At 47.9% G+C, this 16,389-nt stretch overlaps 1 long non-coding RNA gene across 3 annotated transcripts in view; it reads left to right on the plus strand.

Annotated features, from left to right (window-relative positions):
* Positions 1-11,511, plus strand: part of LOC125184261 (uncharacterized) — a 29,043-nt gene extending 17,532 nt beyond the window's left edge. For 2 of the 3 annotated variants that reach the window (XR_010825822.1, XR_007167994.2), the window contains exons 2-3: positions 7,858-8,280; positions 9,489-11,511. This is a non-coding gene — a long non-coding RNA (uncharacterized lncRNA). Of the gene's footprint in view, positions 1-3,345; positions 3,432-7,857; positions 8,281-9,488 lie in introns of all 3 variants that reach the window. The other variant, XR_010825823.1, reaches the window with a different exon arrangement.
* The last annotated feature ends 4,878 nt before the right edge of the window (positions 11,512-16,389 follow it).

Below are 16,389 nucleotides of genomic sequence, written 5' to 3' on the forward strand. Positions count from 1 at the left end.
AAGTTGATTTCCTGCAGTCATTTTACATATCAATAAAATGCAGCCGGCTGCACAGTTTGAACGAAGCATTACATCGAGCTTTGATTGCATTTTTCCCTTGTTTTGCAAGGCTTGACCTGGACATGAATCCCACCCGTCCCCTGGCAGGAACCACTACAGGTTTGTGTGCTGTTTGCCAACTCTCCTCCACTTGGGAAATTCATTGGGCACAAGCAGGATCACTGGACCAGGCGATCCCATTTCTGCTAAATGTTGAGCTCCCATTTGTGCTGAATATTGCGTCCCTTCCATGAAGAAGTGGTGCCTGCAGTCAGGCTGTCTGGTGAGAGATGCTTCATTTCAAACAGATGGTGTGGGGCAAGAGTGATAGTTCGAAGTAAATGTGATTAGAGGCCCAGGAATCCTCACCTGCAAGAATGGCTGAAGGTCCTGTAGCTGTTCGTTCTTGTCAAGAAGAAGCACATAATACACTCCTAAAATAAAGAAAGGCCTTTGGACACGATGTAGAAAATCATGTATTCTGTCCATGGAGGAGAGAAACCGTGGCCTTATATTTCAGCAAAGATCACAGTCAGAGTGTCAGGATAAGCACAAATTGCAGCAGAGCACAGGCGAACTTCCATGTGGACAGAAGATGTCCACCATTGATGGTCACCCCATCTCCCCCCCAGTGATGCAACTACGTCTCCTCATCAAACCAAATCCATGTTACAGAGCTGGTAGAGAGGTTTTCTTTGCTCGAAAGAGCATTTTCATGAAAGGCACCTAATATATTAGCAGGAGGAGGAGTACCACCATTCACTCCACTTGTCACTTTACATCTGGTCAGCGATGCCAGGAATGAAATACAGCAGTCCAGGAGAAGAGGATTAATTTGTTAATGAGTGACAAGGAAAAGTCCTGCTGCAGAGGGGTGCTGGAGGAGGCAGCGGCAGAAGCTCTCGTTAGGGAAAGAGCTGTTCTGCTGATGCCTGAGATAAATGTGGAGATGGATGAGCAGTGCTCTGAGTCAAACGGTGAAGTATGTCTCAGAGACACAAGGTGCCTCCTAACAGAGTCATGGTGATATATTTAGGGTTGGATTTTTCAAAGTCACCTAAGGGTGATTCCTTTGGGGTTTTTAGTATAATGTATTGGTTTGCTTGAAAAAAAAGAAAAAGAAAAAGAAAAGAAAAGAAACCAATCAGATTTAAAGAACAAGGAGACAAACAGCCAGCAGTAATTTAAAAGCATTGAGAGCTACATACTCATTTTGAAGGGGAGGACTGATTTTTTAGAGCCCAAAACAATGAAGCACCCAGCTTCCGTCATACTTCAGGGGAATGTTGGTGCCTAATTCCCTTTATTTAAAATTGAAACACAATGAATTTCATGTCAAGCCAGTCCTCTGTACAAAAGAGCACGTAAAAACATTTCCAGAAGATGTTTAGAGGCATAACACAGGGCTATAACAAGAAATACATGGCAATTTAACATATCTCTATAATTGTATTATACAGCCGTTATCGACAGCACGACTGACACAACGTCCAATTACGAAGGGGGAAATGACATCTCTTGCAGCTTAACAGCTCCACTGTTAAATATGGTCAGTCGGTGCCTTGGGAGAGTTATTAAAGTGGCAGAAATTAATGTTAAAATAATTGATTGGCATTTCCTTAAGATGCAATAATATTCCCGTAAATCTCCTTTAGATAAGAGGATCGGACCTGAGACATTAAAGGACTTTGGGTATATGTGCAGTGAGGGTGACTCAATGAATAATAAATGGCTCTAGGTGACTTGTTGTTATGGCTCTGATATTGCATGATATTAACTTTTAAGGCATGCCTTCAGAACTCGGAAACTTTATGTACTGCCGTGTTTTATGATCTTGTAACCTCAAGTCCTTCATGCTGGAGACAGCACCGTTTCTGTTCCATCTCGTGATTACCAGGTAGCCGCTGGCACTGCTCCCCTGTCTGCGCCTTTCTTTCCAAATCAGCTTCCCTAATCGATGTTAGTTTTACTGGGCTGGAATCGAACCACTTTAGACCATATTTCCTCAGCCATAAAAAGTTATCTAGGGCTTTACCGTTCCTAAGTGATGTATGCACATTAGCTAATTAATTAATCTTGCTGAGTAGCATATTAATTTCTTTTAATTTCCTACCCGACTTGAAAGGTAGTATTTCCCTGAAACTCGTATGGTGGTCTAGGAAGGGATTTGTGGATTCAGACTTTCAAAGTCAGCTTGGGAGTTTTGCTCTGTGTTAAGCAGCAAAACTGCATGCACACGTGTACTTTCTTACCTTCAGAGGTAGGGGTGCATCCTTTCTGCCAACAAAACCATTACTCTGCTCTAAAAGGGCCTTTTAGTGCAAGTGAGTGACATGGGAGCTCACCTCCTATTTCCAAAGATGCTTAAAGCCTCATGCAAAAGAGGACTGAGGTGCCTCAGAGGAATTTAGATGCCTGACGTGGCACCGTGGAGACTCTGCTTAGCCCTGGCTGGCTCCACAGAGCCCTTTTTGCAGTCCCAGCCCTGCTCCTTGGCACGTACAGAGGTGCCTACTGTGGGGCTGGAAGCAGGTATCTCTTCCAGCCAGGGCCTCCCAAAAACTTAATCCAACAGGCTGGCTGAGGGCACATCCACCCCATAGCTGGACAGGCCTACCTGCCCTTCTCTGTGTTCCTTCCTTCTCTTCCAGGAGAGACCCCAGCCCACCAGGCCCAGGGCTTCTGGAGCTGCCCTGGGGGCTGGGAAAGGGACCCCCAGCTTCACGGTCACCCCCCTGCAGCCAGCGCAACTCTTAACGTGGAGATGGATGCTGCTGCCTCATGGTTTGGGAACTCATTTCCCCTCTGTTCTGCTGTTTTGCTCCAGAAGAAAAAAAATATACAGATGTTTCTGTTTTAATGCCTCAAGCCTGAGCATGCAACAATTCTCTTAGCTGCTCGGTGAGCGGACTATGCCAAATAACTCCCAGCCTTTGAACCCTGAAGATGCTAGTCAAGCTGGATGGTCCCCTCTGAACTGGGGAAACTCTAAGACCTGAAGTATGTTTATAATAAGGTGACAGCTGTCATCCATTTGATTTATCGGGTCATTCATCACAAATCCCATCTTCCAATGTACCACTCAGAACTCAAGGACATGCTTGGAGCTGTTTTCACCCCCAAAAGCTCCTCTGTGAGCAGTTACAGAGCTACAGTACAGGCTTACCTGCCCCAGAATCTGGCTGCACCTAATGCAGAGGCTTTTGTACCCGTTTCATGCATTTGTGCATGGGACAGGGACACACATACAGGTATAAGTATTCCAAAGGATCAAAGCAATGTAATCATACCTACTTCTGGAAATAGGCTGGGACAAGGCCACGGCATGGACACCAGAGGGCCCAGGAGCCACCCAAGGACCAGATGCCACCAACCAGATGCTCCTGCTGGAGGTGAGGTTCCCAGCCCCGCAGGTGGGTGCCGCCTCGCCCCGTGTGTAATTACTGCTCCTTGTGCTGGGGCTGCGCCCCCAGCCCCGGTCCTGGTAGGAGCAGGAGCTGCTGCTCGTGGGACACGCCATGGGTGCCCACCACAACCACCCAGCTTCACGGGAGGGAAACCAGCGGGGAACCGTAGATCATACACCCCACTGGCCAGGCACGGCTTGGATGGCCGGTCCTAAAGCATGATTTGTGAGCGTACAGCAAAAGGCACACAGGGGAGCCGCATGATTAAGAAGTCCCCGTGAACATGGGTGGTTCCTTACCACTGATCTGGGACCGACCCCAAGGCCTTTGATTTCAAGCAGGACCTGAGAGATCCATAACCTTCACACTGGTCTGACCCCTCACGGGGACCAGCACGGATGTGCCCCAAGTTCATCAACACCTTACGCTTTAATTTCCCCCTGGAGGGGTGCGATGGCTCTTCACGGGCAAGGCACGGTCATGGGGCAGCTTCTCGGCCTCACCTCCACCCTCTTCCCAGCACTTCGCTCTCCCAGCACAGCAGTGATCGTACCCTGAAGGTCAGTGACAGCTGCAGCCTTTTTGATTTTTGCATCACTTTTCATGAAGTGTTCTTGGTGCTGCTCCAGCTCTTCCTGCCCAGCCTTCGTCTCTTCCCAAGACCTAATTACATCTCTTCATCCTTGTCACTTGGACTGCACTAGAAATGGTGACAGGGCTGACATTCCATTGCCAACCTTCTCAGAAACTTCTTTTTTAAAAACAAAATTCTCAGCAGCTCAGATCAGCTGTTTATATTTAAAGGTTGTCAAACTCGTTTAAGTTAGCAAGAACCTTCCCCTCTCTGAGTGGGCTGGAAGAGGGCAATGCTCCCTCTTGTCTTCCCTGTGATGTTTTTTAATTGCCTTCAGCTCACATATTCTGTAAAAAGAGGAGGAAAATAAACAAAAATACATGTGTAGTCCTTTGTCGAAATAAGTTACACAGATTCGTGGCTTGCTCGCTTCAGAGCTGGGCTTGATTCTGAATGAATGATCTTTCTGTAAGGGTGGACAAGACTCCTCTTCTACGCCTCCGATATGGCCTGAGGCAGTGCTAGCATCATGCTGGAGTCAGTGAAATGAGGTACTCATCCTATAGAAAGTAACATTTATTTTTTCAGTTTCCTGTGGAAAGGAAGTAGTTCAGGACAAGCAAAATATTCCATTTTATTTAGGACCTCTGGGTTCATGGAGTGGGTCTTCTTTAGCTGGGCTGATGGAAGTTTGGAATCAGATCCCACTTTGAACTGAAAAATTGAGCCCTGTTGCACAGAAAGCACATATCTGGAAAAGGCTGTATGGCTTGAGAGCCCAGAAACATGTGCAGGCATAAGGAAAGGGATCTGTAACCAATATATGTTCGTGAAGTTCCTTCAGCATGGATTTGCAGAACATTTTAGCTGACCAGATTTTGCTTTTTTATGGGAAGGGAGATGAAAAAGCCATGTCATACGAATGTCATCTAAACGTGCTTTAACCTTCCTGCTTCTGTGGTGGCAGAGGTGGGACATGGACCTGCCACTGCTCGCTTTGCTGACATAGAAAAATCGCCCCCCAGATGGAGCAAACCTCTTTGATAATAGATGGTGAGGGCACTCAGGGAGAGGTGGAAAACTGGGCTCATGTAAACATGAAAAACCCAGAATTTGTTCAAAACATTTGGATAATTGCATTTTCCATTTTCCAGACAGTTTTGTTAATGGATGGTAGAGCTACTTGCATGCAATGCTGTATAAAAGCAACATCTTTCCTTCAGAAAGAATGTGTACGCACATACACATAGTGGGGGTACAAAATAAAACAAGAAACCCAAACATGATTTTTTTTTATATCGAGCTGTCTGGGCTGTCAGTTAGGGAAATTAGCCCATTTATCATACAACTTTAATTTCCCATCACTTTCCCTGAAACCTGTGGGCTTTTAAAGAAACTTCTTCATTTTTCCATCATGATTGTGTTTCTTTTTTACTTCCTCCAGTTTTTAAGTGGGAAAATCCCAGAGGATTTGCGCCTAAAAGAGAAACTTTGGAGCTTTCTGTTTCTTGCATGAGCTGAACAGGAGTAACAAGGAACATAGATTTGTTCTTTCACTGTCACAGCTTGTGAACAGGGTTGTGATGACCCAATATGATGAAATCCGTCTGGAATGGGAGGCATTTCTGAGCTTGGCTTTGGCGTGAGCAAAAGAGGAGAGAGTCCAGCAGTGAGCAACCGCACTGAGCAAAGAACTGAATGCAAAAGAGCCCAAAAGCATCAGTCTCGATGGCAAAGGGATGGGTTGAGGTGGACCAAGAACAGAGACTGATTGAGGAAGACCTGATTTGGGGATCCAGGATACTGTGATGTGCAAATGCAAGGGATGAGCATGTGCATGGGCTGGGGAGGGGAAGGCGCGAGGGAGTGTGCCCAGCCTGGTATTGACGCCTGCTTTGTGTTAGAGGGTGTGGGAACACGCTGTGGGATGTTTGTTTGTGCTGTCCGGGGTGTTCCATGGCCCCAGCTCCTCCACACACATTTGTTTGTGTCTGTTGGTGTTCACGGGAGGCTTATTTGTGTCAGGCTGTAGGTGTGCGTGTGCCTCGGGGTGTGTTTGGGTTGTGACCAGTCATGTAACAGATCCCTATCCAAACCACCTGCGGATGCACCGTCCCTCACCCTCCTGATGTGTTCGCCAGCACATCTTCAGTCTCCTTTATTTGATGTTGAGGCTCCCTAGCAAATCCTTTAAGTTTCTAAATTTATAAAAATGACAGAGTAGAAAGGAAAGCTGGAACAGCTGGGGATGCCTTGGGGACGGCACTTCCTAGCCCCAAAGATTACTGCACTATCGCATTGCACTTAATTGTTCCAATGTTTAGCAAATTGCATTAATTAAAGTGGCACATCTGGCCTTTTTATCAGGGGCTGCGCAGTTCTGGTTTTGATCCTGCAGTGACAGACTCAGCCGGTATCAGCACCCCCGGGTAAACACTCATTACACCAGGGGAAGCAGCCTTGATGCTGCGGGAGGCCTGGGACCGGCTCCCATGGAAGCGCAGGAGCCTCTCTGGGAAGCCTCCAGTGGGCCCTGGAAAGCAAACCCAGTCATTAGCAGAGTTCAATCACCACGGCTCCATTGATAGCAACAGCTCCTCTGCCCAGAACAGCTGGAGTTTCCCTCTTCCCAGTTAAATCAGCTTCCACCCACGCTGTGAGGTTGCTCTCCAAGAAGTAAAGGAACCAAGCGAGCAGCCAAACCAAGGCTGTGCTCACCTGGGAGCTCACCTTCCTTTTGCAGCGTCAGTGCCCTGCAGTATGTACTGCGGCCCCTTCATGGCATGGGGGTGCGCACAAGCAAATGCATTGCTTATCTAGCTACTTCTTTTAGCTTCCTAGAGGCAGGGGAGGGAGCTGAACCTCTCCAGAAAGAATTAATGCACCCTACTTTTTCAGTTCTGAAGGCGGGTGGTACAGATCTCATCCTATCCACTGTTTTTTTCTGGGGGGAAGACCACTATTTTTCAGGATAGGCACTTCATCCCTGGGTTTCCAAATCATCACTTATATACTCCTTTCTTTCATGCCAGGCATTTTTAAGAATGCATCACTTTAGTAGCACAGGTAAAAGATACTTTGTCCCCTATAACAGGACCTATTCTTAAAATAATGGGCCATGAATGGAGCTAAATTACCTAATCGAGCCAATTATCTAAGCAGGTAACTTCTAAACAGGTAACTTTGGGTACCTTTTCTACAACCAGAATCTTCATCTGCTGCTTACTTCAGCCACATTTATATCCCAGTGCATTGGGCATGGTGTTACAAACCTCATAGGTTAGAGAGAGAGGCTGAGCTTAGCAGAGGGCAGGAGAGAAGCGGGAGAAAGAACTGAAGTAGCAGCACTCAGCTCAGCATGCAATGTCAAAATCGACTTAAGGAGTGGGCAAACTTGCATACAAACTCAGATAGTACAAACAAGCATGTCTGGGTCACAATTAGACTAAAATTTTTAGCTTCCTAGTAAGAGTCAAGGAAAACAGCACATTGAGGGGACTTTCAGAAGACAGCTTCTGAAAACCTGCAATTTGTACGCTAATAGGGTCAGCCCCTCTCTGAGCTCTGCAGCATGGCCTAATGCGGGGCTTAGCCCCTCGCATCCCCGGGCTCCACTCTAATAGGAGAGAAATGACCTTAAATGCTACTTGTGATGGCCTGGATTGGAGAGAATGACACGGTGCCTGGGACAATTACTCCACCCCTCCGATCCCGCACTACGAGGGCAGTTCTTTCTCTGGGATGGTTGCCTTTTGCTCTGTTTCTATTAGTTTATTTATTTTTTTATTATTAATTTTTTACTTTAAATTTTATTTTTATTTTATTTTTTATTTGCAGGGTGCTGCCAGCAGCAAGGTTGTGTTGTTTTGCCCAGCACTCTGGGAGCCAATGTGCTGAACCACGGCAGATGCATGAGCATCAGTCAGCCTGGGCATCGCTCCTCTGACAAACCCTTATTTGAACCAAACTTTTAGGATCTGAGTGCTTGCTGAGTTTTTTCCCAAGCAGCTGGGACAGATGCTGAGCTGACGCAGAGTGCCGGGACCCCAACGCCTGCAGCAGAGCCATGCCCGGTGCGCAGCACTGCCAGGGAGCCCCTGGCTACAGAGCCAGGAGCTGAGGGAGGCAGCAAGGGAAAACTTCAACACAGGAGCCTCAGAAAGGGTCCACTTGCACATTCAGCCCCAGCCAGGCTCCCACTGGAGGCACCGCACAGACATACCCTTGCACAAGGCTGTAGCAGATTTGCAGTTGTATGGGGTAAGTGTTTGCCTCTCTCTCTGTATAATTACTGTTACTGATATCATTACAGTGCTCCGCTTGGCACATCCGTTCACTTGGCAGCTCCAGCTGCGGCACTGGGCTTTCCAGGCTTTAGAAAGCTTTGCAACACTTCTCCTTGAGCACACGCTCTGCAGCTAAACGAGTAATTATCCAGGGGCTTTAATCAACTTTCATTCTAGATGAATTTGCCACTAAATTCGTAGGAAACTCTGAAGACCCTCTGAAGCGTGAATGCCTGCTGGAGTTTTTGTGCGGGGAAGGCCTTCAGTTGCTGCCTTGGTTTGAACAGAAACTTTCTGTTTCCTGCAACTGCTCTCTCGCCTCGCAGCATTTCAGTGACTGGGTGCTTGGGCGCGCAGGCGACGCTGTCCCAGCAGAGCTCTGTCAGGAAACAGCTCAACATCTCCCCGAGCATAGACAGTTTTATTTCTGTTCCTCTTGGCAAAAGAAAGGAATCCATGATGAGAAGCTGGCAGAAAAGGTGTTTCCTAACAAAAACAGCTGAGGAGTTTGACTTCCATCCACAGTCACATTAAAAGTTGCACAGGTGCAGAAGAACTTTGCAACGTGCGTGGTTTGTAAGGAATACATAAGCCTGCACGGGGATCCCTTCCCTTCAATGAATGGCAAGCCTGCTTAGCAGGGAGAGGCAGAAACCATGCCTGTTCTGTCCAGCCCCAAGCCCAAACCATGCATTCCCAAACCAGTGTCTCTCCTACGCTGCTACTGAGACATGGTCGGGGCTGATGCTCTGTACACAGATGGACCCGAGCTGGATCCTGCACATTCAGCTGCCTGCAGAGCGCTCATGCAGACAGTTATGCCATCCCATATGACCCTGGTAGAACATGGGTCATAAAACATGTCCATAAAACATAAAACATTACTCAACTTTTAACCTAACGGTACGTGGCTGATCATAATTTCACTTCCAGAATTAGGAAGATTGTGTTTGCAAGCAACAGATTCCATCAGCTCTCCTGATCTCTTGTTCCACTGGTTAATTTTCCTCACTCTTAAAAATGCATGCCTTACCTCTCATTTGAATATCTCTAGCAGGCATTGGCTCTTATTACTAAATTAAACAGTCCTTTGCTATTAAGAGACTTTTCTTTCAGCTGGTGCATATTGCACTGAGCTCCCCTTGGTAAACTAAACACACTATGATTTTAAATCTCTTGCAGTACAGTTTCCTGGGTGTTCAATAATCTCCGTGTCCCCGATCAATATAGAGGTGAGCAGATTGAAAGAGCAGCACAGTGGGCAGCAGAGCCACAGCTGGGCCAGAGGATGGAGAGGGATGGAGCCACGGGTGGAAGGACAAGGAGCTGCAGCCACAGGTCCATGGGTGGATGACACCCCACCCTCTGATTTTAGTGTGTGCATTGCAGCAGTGAGCCGTTTTTCTTACCCCAATACACTCTTACCATGGTGATGCCTGAGCCATCGCTCTGTTGATGAAGCCGTTTGCCTCCAGTTTCACCTGGAAGTCACGTCCACGCGCCGATCGCACAGGAAGCAGCCTCCCTTCCCCTCCCCAGGTAGCCTGGCACCACGGCTCCTATATTTAGCCGCCACTTCTTCCCACCTCTTGCCAAAAGCGCTCCAGATCCAACACATTCAACTTCGCAGCGCATACTTGCCAACTGGCAGGAGCAAAAGCAACTTTTTTTTTTTTTTTTTTTTTTTTTTGTCCTTATTCGACTCTGGCCCCCGGCCAGTCAGTATCTTCATTTATTGTAATGAATTCATGTCATTAATATGTTGGCTATGCACAGCAATCGCAAAGTAGTACATTAGTACAAAAGCTATTGCTCTGGATGCCAGCGTTTTATTGCTGCTGCTGATTTACAGGCTGATAAGCAACTTTGCAGCTGTCCTTGAGGATGGGAAAAGGACAGGTAGCCTGGCGGAGGCGAGGGAGCCCGGCATTGTGGCGGCCGAGGGAAAGTGTGAGATTTCCCAGGCCTCGCACAGCCGGGGGTGGACTTGACGATTTCATCTTTTCTCTGGAAAACGTCTTCGCCTTAGTGTGAGCGCTCAGCCGGCCCGCAGAAACACCGCAGACAAAGCCGGTGTGAAAGTCTCAGGCGGTTGGAAAGGAGATTAAATGTGTTACAATACGGTAGGTTTGGGAGCTTCTGTGTGAGCAGCTCATAATAGAGCCATGTCATCACTTTATTGCAAAGATACGATAAAGACAGGCATTATGCGGTGTTAACATTTAACAGCCATAACTTAACTTTCAAAAGACGTCGCAGACCAAGTCACAGTGAATTGTTTCTTTCTCTGCGTTTAATCCTGGGCTCACATGCTATAGAGCAAGAGCATTTACAAAAAGAGCGCTAAGCGGAGAGACAGCCAGACCTGTCTGTCTGTCAGCTCCAGAGAGTAATCCCTTGAAGAGCAACCTTAAATAAAATGATTTAGAGGGAAAGCATGAAGCAGGGAGAGCACAGACAACATAGCTGACTGTCAGAAAGAGCTGCCAAGCATCCCCTTGCTGGGAATGATCCTGTGCCCTGCGGTGTCAGTTGTGATACCCAGGAATTAGCTTCGCTGCGTACTCAGGGCTACAAGCTATGACCGAAAGCAAAATCAGCTGGCCCTATATACAGGGAACCTGGGCACCTGGCGTTATAAAAGAGGGATGACCTGGGAGATGAGCTCTTTAGAAAGGGTGCTGGAGTCTCTTGTGCTGGGACGTGGCTCAAGAAGTAACTGGTGGAAGGAAAGAGGAAAATTCCTGGTGGCTGGGGCACGGGGAGGACATTGCTGCTGCTGCAGGGCAGGGCTGGGATGAGCTCCGGACCCGGAGCAGCCCCATGTGCGCCCACCTGGCTGCAGGGGAGGGGACGGACCCCCTGGGAAAATAGAGCGGGCAGTCCAGGGCACTGTCAGTCCCTGTCTTAATTAGGCCTGTCAGCGTGCCTTGCATTTTAGCTAATTAATTGCTCTGCTTCAGAGCGGCATTTCTAGTTGACACCAGTGCCTGTGGACGGGACGGGGTATCGATTTCGGCAGCCCCCCGCTCGCCTTGCTGTTTGTTTGTGCTCACTGACAAGACCCCCGCAACAGGAAACGCTGGGGGAGCGCTCAGGAAAATAATCAGCAGCGTTATCTGAGAGCCATATCAAATAGGTTTGGGCCAGAAATGGACTCAGCTGCCGCAAACCTATTAGCAGCAGCTCAGGTTTCCTGCGTACCGGCAGGTTAGGGGGCAAGCACTTTAGCATTGCCCACAGCTTGTGGTTAATTACTGTTTGTAGAGTTGCAGTCTGCAGTTATGCTTGACAAAATACCCGTAAATACAAAACCAAAATGCTTGCCCATTTTGGATGGCTGCCACCTGGTCCCCCCGCCTTTCCTCCCCTCCCGGGTGCCAAAAAATAACTGCCCAGCTTTTGTGCCTTGCCCTGGAGCAGCCGTGTGATGGGGAGGGAGCTCAGAGCTGGTGCAGCAAGGAAGAGGGCTTTTCTGGCCCCAAATATTTTCCCCTTTTAGGGGCTACAGTGCAAGATCCCACTTGGACAGGTCTCTCCCGTTGGCCTGCTCGGCAGCAAGCACCAACGAGCAGGGGGAGCTGGGCTGTGCAGGCAGACAGGGGCTTTTCAGCATGGGAGGGCCACAGGGGGATTTGGGCAGTACACACAGCTTGGTGGCTGCTTGCTGCCTCCTCTGCTGATAAAGTCTTTAGGGGACATCAGATAATTTGACCAGGTTGTGAGTTCAGAGTGGGAAGAAGAAAGACGGTGGTGGGAAAACCACGAGGGAGAAGCAGGCTGGTGGCAGATCTCTGCTGTCTCTGCATGGATTCCCACTCCTTCTGGCACAGACAGGCCAGGAGCAGCGAGGTTTTTGGGATGTTTTTGGTGAAGTTTTGGTGAAGGCATCCATCCCTGAGACCTTGCTCAGGACAGCCACATCGGGACCCCAGCATTAGGATCCTGCCTGGGAAAGGCCGAAAAGACCCAGCGGAGTAATGTGTAAAGAAAAGGTGCCGGTGGCTGCAAAGGGGCAGCCAGCCCCAGTATCAGCCCCCCCGCAACACAAATCCGTGGGCCCAGCTGAGGACTTGCAGGGTTTGGGGTGGGTGATGGGCTGAGGATGATGACCTGGGCTGGGGGCTGTGGCCTGAGGGCTGAGAGCACCTGATGGGGAGATTTATGCCTTGGTAATACCAGAATTGAGCAATCACTGTAATGAAATCCATGCTCTGCATTAATGAGTGGCCGAGGCAGTGGGTCCGAGCCTTGTCTTTTCCCAGAACGGGAAAAAGGGATGATCTGTGCCCAAATTCAATCCCTTCCTCACAAAACAGGGGCCAGGCAGGACCTGGTGCCTGGCCATGTTTTGGGTTTGCTCCTGGACCAGCTGCGGCTCAGTGGCGGGGAACGGGAAGATGAACTGAAATGGTGCAATGTTCATCCTCCCTGTGAGTCCCTGGGTTTTTGCTTCAGAAGGATGGCACGACTTGTGCAAAAATGCCACCAGAGCCCAGACATGATACTCCCATCATGTCTAAAATCATCTCAGCAGCACCATCGCTTACTGGAATATGGCTTTAGTGTCATAACTTGACTTGTCACAGTGGGGAAATGGAGCAAAAAAAGCACCTTGAGCTTTGTGTCCAAAGCTCTGCAACAGCATGGCAAGGAGGGAAACGTCAGTGAGAATTGGTTCATGGCAGCATTTTCCCAAGCAATAGGAGGATGAGGAAGGCATTCAAATGCCACTCAGAGACTGCTCCTGCCTGTCACAGGGAAACGAAGCTCTCTGGACAGACCTGCAGAAACGTGGCTGTAAAACACCAGCGCTTAACTCGTGCCCGGGGACCCAGCTGAGGTTAATCCGTTGCCACTCAGGATTTAATAAGCAGAGGCGCAGCATGCCCGGGGAGCTGTGCGTGGGCACCAAAACCTGCCCACACCATCGCTGCCCTCCCCTCGGTGCAGGAGCAGGAAACATCCCAGCAGCGGGGCCGTGTTTAGTCCTCTTTAACCTCCCACCCCGCTCGCTGCCCGCGTGCAATTAAGCTGGGTTCCCATGGGAGCTGTCGGAGAGGGGAACCGGAGAGGCACTGGAAGCAGAAAGCATCCCCCTTCCCCCCCCCCCGTCATTAGTATAAATTGTGTTTGTGCAAGTTATATTTTACAGCAGGCGTGTCAATTAGTGTGTGAAATTTAATAACCCAATTGAGCTTCCCTCGCTCAAAGCTAAATTGAAATCTGTTGCCTGTTTGGGAGGGAAGGGGCTGTCACGGATGGGAAGCTGAGCTAGTGGGTAGGGCAGGGCAGGGTAGGGGCGTTTTTCATGTTGATTAAAAAAAAAGGGAAGGTTTTTGTCATCCTTCTTGGCCGGGCAACCAATACCAGCTTTGCTTGGAGAGAGCAGCTGATCTCACTATTTTTATTTATTTTTAAAAGGTGGTGTCTTTTTTGAAACAGAAGGCTTGGGAGGGAGATAGGGAATAATATTTATATTATTATTTTTTATTATGTTTCTAGGTGGGGGGGAATTGCACCGCTAATGATTGCAGCACTGAAGTTCCCAGCACCTGAAGCCTGCAGCCTCACTGTGAGGAGGAGGAGGCACCAGTCCCATCCCATGGCAATGGGTGCCTGCCAAAATCCCACCTGGCACAGGCACCAGAGCTGGAATACATAGGCTGGTGGGGCCAATACTTAGATCGCAAAGCGATCAGCCCCCAGAGATGTTTTCCATCCCTGGAGACTGGAAGGACAAGATCTAAAACCTGAGAAACGTAGACATGTAGAAACCAGGTGACAAATCCCAGTGGTACAGTGTGAATTACATTAAAGGTGATAAACCTTCCAGGTCTATATTTAACTCATTTTGGGTCTCGTCTGCCTGTTTGGGGTTGGCCATTCTCATGCAGAAATGGCAACGCCCTTCATACCAAATACATATTTTCCACTTGCAGACAAATCCCTTTGTTCTAAGTTGCAGTTTACCCAAATACCCTGCTGCTTGTCAAGGTGTGCTGGTAGACGCTGCCTAGGGAGGAGCCACAGCTTTCTTTTGTCTGTCTCACTGCTCTTCCTCCCCCAGCCCAGGACTCCAGCCCCTTACTCCTACCCAACAGTGACGTGAGTTCTTGCATTTCTCCCCTGCACGTCCAAGGAGACAACATCTAGCAGTGAAAATGTCCCTCTCCAGTCTCCTGCCCAGGCTGTTTTGCTGAGATCTCTTCCCTCCTCGTGGCAGATACTCTGCAGCCAGGCTCCATTTCAAATCTCTCCTGGGCTGCTGGTTTGAAAGCTCTCCAAAGAGACCCTCTAGCCAGGAGACATGTCTAGGACTGCTGGGTTTTCCTGGAAGAAAGCAGCACAAAGGATGGTTTTGTGGTAGCATCTTTTAACCAAGCCCTGCTGAAAATGGAGGCAGTGAGCTGGAAGAAGCAAAGAAATGTTTATGAAATTGCTTTCATGGGCATTGCACATGTGGTGATAGGTTTGTAAATTAGGTCATGCCATTTCCTGAAATATATGTGCAATGTTCTGGATATTTAATGACATAAAGATGTAATTAGCTACAGCTTTTTAATGCTTTGGAAAACAACATCACCTTGGTTTGAAGGGAACTGTTAAATAAGATTGAGTTACTACGCTGAGCAACTCAGTGCAAAGATAGAATCTGAGGAGGGAACCTGACCTCACCAGGATTTCCTCTGCAGTGTGTTTGCATTGTATCTGCATCTAATCTGGAGCACATATCTACACTTCTCTGTGTGCCATTCAGACAAAAAAAAAAAAAAACAACAAAAAACAACTAAGTAGCTTCACTGAATGCTAAAAAAAAAAAGAGATTTGCTACAGGAAGGAAATTTTAAGGTTATGTTCTGCATCATCCAAGGTGCATTTTTAAAGCATGTGAAATGTTAGAGGTCTCCTATGTTCTCTAAAAACCCTGAGAAGAAAGGGAAAATACTGCATATCAAAGGCCTTTAGGAAGGGTTGCAATAGGAAAAAGATTAAACATGAGATTTGGGGTCCCAGTGACCTGTACATGTTTTCCAGTCAACAGCAAAATACCATGAAAGAATTCAGTTCCCTTCATGTCACCAGCCAGTAGCAAAGCCTGAGGTACCCTGAGATACTAAATCCACTCTGCTGCTTCTTAACTAGCCAACTATTTATCCCCAGTTCCTTATCTGTTGACCAACAAGGCTTAGTTTTCAGAGGAAGGGAATGCAATATTTTAACAGGATAAGTCAAGGCTGATGAGAATTTTGTGGGTGATGCAGGAGAGTGGCCCCCAGCCTGAGGTCCTGAGCACCCCAGGTGGGTGCTGAAGACTACACACAATGATGGCTACACACAATACAGATGTGTTTTAAGACATCCAAAATCAGCAGAAGTGCCAAGAAACAGGGCAATTCAAGCAGGTAACTCGTTGCATTGCCCGCTTCCCAACCCTGGGCTGACAATAACCTTCTACCCTTCCAGGAAACAAAACCTACAACTAAACATCTGAGAAGTGAATTTGAAACATAATGAAAGATTGTTTGGTTTGGGGGGCATGGGGAGGGAATGTCTTTGAACCCACCACTAGAAAGCACGAGGCCTGGCCATGCTCCAGCCTGCTCAAGGCAGACTCTGCCACCTGGTGAGCCAATAAGCGCAGGGACCTGGAGGACTTACAGCATGGCCTCATCTCCATTTAGGAGCCTCATTTTTTGCTTTTAGAGAGCCTTCAGGCACCTGACTGGAGAAATATTATGTAGCACTATGGGAACGGAGCAGTTTACTATGTGGAGAAAGATGTTGACAAAAAATATTGCCTCCAAAAGAAACATTCACTATTTTTTTCAAGAGAGAAGGAAGCCAGAAAAAAAAAAAAAAAAAAAAAAAAAAGAGGTTCAGAAAAAAAAAAAGGAAGAAAAAGAAAAATCTTTGGTTTGTAATATTTGAAAATAACTCCCAGGAGTCAAGGAAAATAACAATAAAAATGAGAAATGTTGAAAATGGGAAGAAGGAGGGAAGGTTGCCTGAGCTGCTCGACTTGTGAAGGAGGGAGAGGCCACGGTGCAGCCTTGCAGGAGGAGCTGCAATTACTTGTCAG

This window comes from Anser cygnoides, chromosome 19 (genome assembly GCF_040182565.1).
Source record: "Anser cygnoides isolate HZ-2024a breed goose chromosome 19, Taihu_goose_T2T_genome, whole genome shotgun sequence".
NCBI lineage: Eukaryota > Metazoa > Chordata > Aves > Anseriformes > Anatidae > Anser > Anser cygnoides.